Below are 5,409 nucleotides of genomic sequence, written 5' to 3' on the forward strand. Positions count from 1 at the left end.
CTTGACCAACTGCCACTTTGCTTGTTTAAAAGCCACGATGTCTCTCTCTCTCATGGGTGGGCCAAATTCTCTGTACAGGCAAAGCAGAGAAAGTGGAGGTAACCAAATCTGTAATCTTGCCCCTTATGAGGTCACAAGGGGCAAGATTACAGATTGGGTTAACGCCCCTTTACAGATTGGCCCATCTGAGCTTTCATTTTCTGATAGGCAGAGCATGATACCCAGGGCTCAGTTTACAACTATCGCCACTTCTAGCCACTGGGGGACCATAGGCGGGCTGGGGGAACACATATTAATGTCAAAAAACCTCATAAAGTAAAATTTTCATGCCATGGGATCTTTAATAGCCAGTCTGTTAAAAGAAATGAATGAGTTTTGAAATGTCCAATTCATAATGAAATCACTTACACTTGACAAAGTCAATGTAAATTTGGCTCTGTGACGACAGGTTGGAAACAGAATAATTTCCCTGTGGTGGTGATGAAGATGCTGATGCTGATGATGATGATGATGATGATGATTATTAAAACAAAACCTACCCATGTCAACCAAACTCAAATTGTTATGAACTAACTGGCTTGAGGAATACATTCAAATTGTTGAGGATGAAGGTCACGGACAATATTGGCTTTGGACCTAGATGGCAACTAACATTAGCATGACCTGTTAACAGCAATTTGTGCATGGATTATTTTGTGACTTATTTTTATATTATTGCAGGCTGATATTGTTCATTGATGCAAGAGAAGTCCCTAATAATCTAAAATTCTATCCAAGATCCTCTAAATACAATTAAGAGATTCACATACAGAAAAATAATCAGGCATCCTCTCTTGCTCACACTCACTGTGGCCTGGTCTGCTGTGGAAGAGATGGGACATCAGAGCACAAAATAATCACCAGATTAGTGTGTGCTGGAGAAATAATAAGTCATGGCTGCAGTTTGTTCCTCATTATTTCTAAACAGCACATGACAGAAGTGGTCATTGTCTGACTGGAACTAACCTACATAAAGACACAGACAGAAACATTATAAAAGGATCCAGCCCTACATACTGTAGCTCAGCGCCAACCCACCTTCAAATCGCACCAGGTGATTGCCATGGACAGGAGGTGGCAACAATTCATGACATGATCAACCGCATGGAGTCAAGCTCTTAAAACATCTAAAACCTGTCCAATTTGCTATGTGGGAGTTAGTCTTTAATCTGGCTGGTATGTACCCTGGAAAAGTGCCATACTGTGTACAATTCCAATTGTTACTTGGACCCTTCAGATGACCTTCAGGGCAGTATTAGCCTTTGTGGTTTTAACAGCCCGGATAAAGCAGGCCTGTTATATAATTACCCCGGTCAATTAGGATTGCAATTCAGATTTATGTAAAAATACACCAAACTACAAGCAAGCTAAAATTATCACTCAATTGTCCAAAGTGTTACTGCCATGTAGTCTGAGTCTGGCCGTGTGTGCTGTAATGGTGCCCAAATGTGTAATTCAATTAGGGAAGATAAAGAGAACATTATTTTCAGTATTCACCAGTTCAAAAAAGTTTTTTTTCCTGGTGTTTGCAACCAATTCGGACCCAAAAAGCATTACCAGTATCAGAAAATATTAATGTGTTAGAACTGTTTTCATTTTTAATTTTCATATGGTATTAAAAGACCTGTCAATCAATTTGACCTTTTTTATTTACATTTTGTTTGCTTTAAACTGCAGTATTAAGTGCACAGCGTGCTCTGTAGTTCATATTGATGGATATTTGGCTCTGTATTACCTATCTGTATGGTGACCCTGTTCCACTGTGATCATTTACCAGCACTCAGGATTCAGTTTGTCCAAGCCAATGCTAAAACTAATAAGGTGGTTAATACACCAGCTGGATTCCTGGTAGATGTGACGTGATCATCACCAACTCCACAAGGCGGTCAGTGAAGTGCGAGAGCACGTAATTAAACTGTCCCCTGTCCAGCTAGGACCCGATGTAGTATCCAGTTTAGAGTGCAGTGCCAGCCTGTAGAGGCTTTACTCCAACATAGGCTCTGTTGCCATGTAGTTTGGCAGAAAGTCTTATTTAGTAAAGAAAATATAAACACTGTTTTGGGTGAATCACAGCAGGATTTCCGTAGCATTTTTTATAGCAAACATTTTAGCCTTGATGAACAACATTTATGTTGTTCCACTGTGTGTGTGTGTAAGTGTGTGTGTGTGTGTGTGTGTGTGTGTGTGTGTGTGTGTGTGTGTGTGTGTGTGTGTGTGTGTGTGTGTGTCACAAAGAGTCAAATACGATTTACTGAAGTTTGAACTGTTGTCTGAACCTTTAACATCAGTATGTATTCTTAGTTTTGGCAAGCAAGGAAAACACAAGCATCAAAGATTAAACTCTGACAAGTAATTAGGAAGAGGTATTTTTTATTCAGGAGCAGTGGCCAAAATTATAAGTTGTGTCAACATCTGTGTGTCGAACAAAAAGCCACAGCGCCCTCTTTTGGTCACAGGGCAACTACCCATCACTGAAAAGTAAACCTTTTGATTCCCCAGTTTAATAGATTTTTCTTTTCTCATCTCACCTTTTCCACATTTTTTTTCATCCTGTATGTTGTTACCTACACACAGAAGTTTACACACAGAAACAACAGGGGTCATTTTGGACAAATGAATGCTGAGGCCTGCTGAGCAGCATCACTGAATCATTCTGACATTCCCAAGGTAACCTTGTATAAAGGCATTCTCACGTTATTTATGTTCGTTTGATTAATCACCTACACGTGCTGTCCTCTGTTATCTTCTGCCAGTATCTGCCATGTCCCAGCTCTTTATTCAGGAGTCAACGAGAAGATTTACTGGGGTGTGTTACGTGTATTGATCATCATTGAGACATTACATTTGACTCAGCAGAGCAGGGTGAACTCCAGCACACAGTGACACACACCAGAACATCCTTGCTGCAAGCGTCAGAGCTAACCGCCAAGTGCTTGAGACAAGTATCTGTTTATCTAAAATTGAATTCTGTGGTGGGATCTGTGCAGAGTGCAAATTATCGTGTGAGCTCCCTTGGGGGTCGTAACCCCCAGCTTGAGTTAAATCACCGAGTTAAAATGACCCTCTCTGCTCTGTCTACATCGTATTTGTTAACCAGCCTCTTCTCTGGACACAAGTTCCATTTTTGTTGCACTGTGCGTTGCAATGTAATTATGATGGTGTTTTTTTCTGACCAATGCCTAAAAAGGGGCTTGGATTGGCTGGACTCAGGCAACACGTTTTAAATGTTGTATTCACTTACACGGATCAAAGCACAACATTTTTTGGGGATTTAATTTCGCCATTGCTTTTAGAACAAAAAGCAGAAAATAATGTAAGCCAACATGGAAGATAATTCCTTGAAGAGCTCATGATAAATTGAGCAAAATCCATCAACTGATGGAGATTGTGTAATATGATTGAAAGTTCAAGAACAGCTAATGGATCTTGTGTAGAGATTCTATCATCAAACATTCTGTTGGAACTCGTCTCCCTCTTTGACATTTGTAACACTCTCTCTCCCCCAGCTCCGTTTTTGTGTTTAGTTAAATAAGTAATTAGTTTTTACCACCACTGTCTTATTGCAAAACACTTTGGTTTGTTAGGAATTTGTTGACAGTGTTGGACATTGTTGACAGTCAAACATTACTACACAATATTGTTCTTGAAATGAGAGTGTGGCTGGTTGTTTTAGCATGTCCTGTATTTGTGTTTTTATTAAAATTGTGAATTTCAAGACCAAATTGTTCAACACCTGCAACGTATCATTGTAACAAAATGTGATATTTAATGGCATGATGTCATTAGTTTTTTTGTGTCAATACCAGGTCACAGTACACTGTGTCATAGAATTCTCAAATGTGTGTAGCGGTTTGTCAAAGTCATTGGTTACCTCAAGCTATCTTTGGGTTCTAAGCTGCATTGCTCAACGTGGCGTCAATAGCTGCAGACGTTAAGGTTGCAGAATGAGGGTTGCAATGATAACACCTGAGCAGCATGGATGTGTAACTCACGTTCCCGGGTGTCAATGACAGAGTTTTATTTGACCAAATGTGTTCCTTTTCTCTATTTCTGTGCTATACTGTTGGGAGGCCCGAGTGGGTGAGCTGTAAAGACAATGAGAGTTGTGGCAGAGAAGATGAGCTGACATTGATCCAACTGGAAATAGCTTTCTCTGGAGGATTTTACCAATTGTTTTGAGACAAAGGAAGATAATTGGTTGTATACAGTATAAGTGATGAGTACATTTTTCAGACAACAATTCTTCTTACAGTCTTCAAACAACAACTAAAGTAAATGGAAAATGTGAAATTTCCAAGGATAATATTTGTCCCCAATGAATTGTGTTTCTAAAGCTCTCACAATTGAACTTGAAGTGAAAAAGTGAACATGTGGGTGGAAAAGTTAAATAAATGTCCATATGGAAAAGATCATTCTTAAGGTATAAATAGAACTCTTCATACGTGCTATATGAAAGTAAAAGTATATTAAAAATATTCACACATGAAAACCATCATGTGTCCAATTCATACATATGCTTTGAATTTACATGTTGGTTTTTACACAGTTTTTGGGAAATGCGTCACACAGATATAGAATTTCAGTGTCCCCATTCCTATATTCTTGTGGACATTTGTATTCATGTACATTATATTGCTTCCTTCTTTGGAATTGAAAATATCAAGCAAATTGTTCATCTGATTTTGTATTAATAAAAAAACACTAGAGAAAGCTTATTGGCCAAGATGAAAAAAAAACTGCCACTGAAAAGCAAGTTACTGTAATGTTTAAAGAAGAAATCTGTGTAAGGAAAAATTGAACCATCATAACGATAAGATGAAGTGATAAAAGTTCAATTTTATGTCAATGTAACATTTGATACTGTAGATATGCAGTCTCAAGTGTCCAACTTAATGCATGATTGCAAATCTCTCACTTCTCTCACTTACAAATTGACATCTAACCCCTTTCATTTAACATACACTCAGCTGCATATTGACTTGACTTTATTGAGTTAGGTTACAATGGCAGCCTGCTAAGCTTTTTCCAAGGAAATTACATCACATTACATTTGAAATACATTCATTTTATATACGTAGCTGCCTCTTCGACCCTGAATATGTTTAGAATTTGTCTCATGTTAATACTTTCTCATCTGTTTTGTTGTCTGCAATTGATGTCATTTGCCAAGCAATTTGAATACATTTGGATAGATAATTCCAGATGGCTGGCAAGATGGTGAGAATATATAATGGTGGTGGTGGCTACAGGAAAGGATCACAGAGTGAAAAATGAACATTTCCATAACCAGACATTATGTACCATAACCAGGGATAGTGGTATGGAGACAAGTAACAGGCTAAAAGGCACATTTAACCTTTGTAAAAGAAA

This window comes from Etheostoma cragini, chromosome 12 (genome assembly GCF_013103735.1).
Source record: "Etheostoma cragini isolate CJK2018 chromosome 12, CSU_Ecrag_1.0, whole genome shotgun sequence".
Taxonomy (NCBI): domain Eukaryota; kingdom Metazoa; phylum Chordata; class Actinopteri; order Perciformes; family Percidae; genus Etheostoma; species Etheostoma cragini.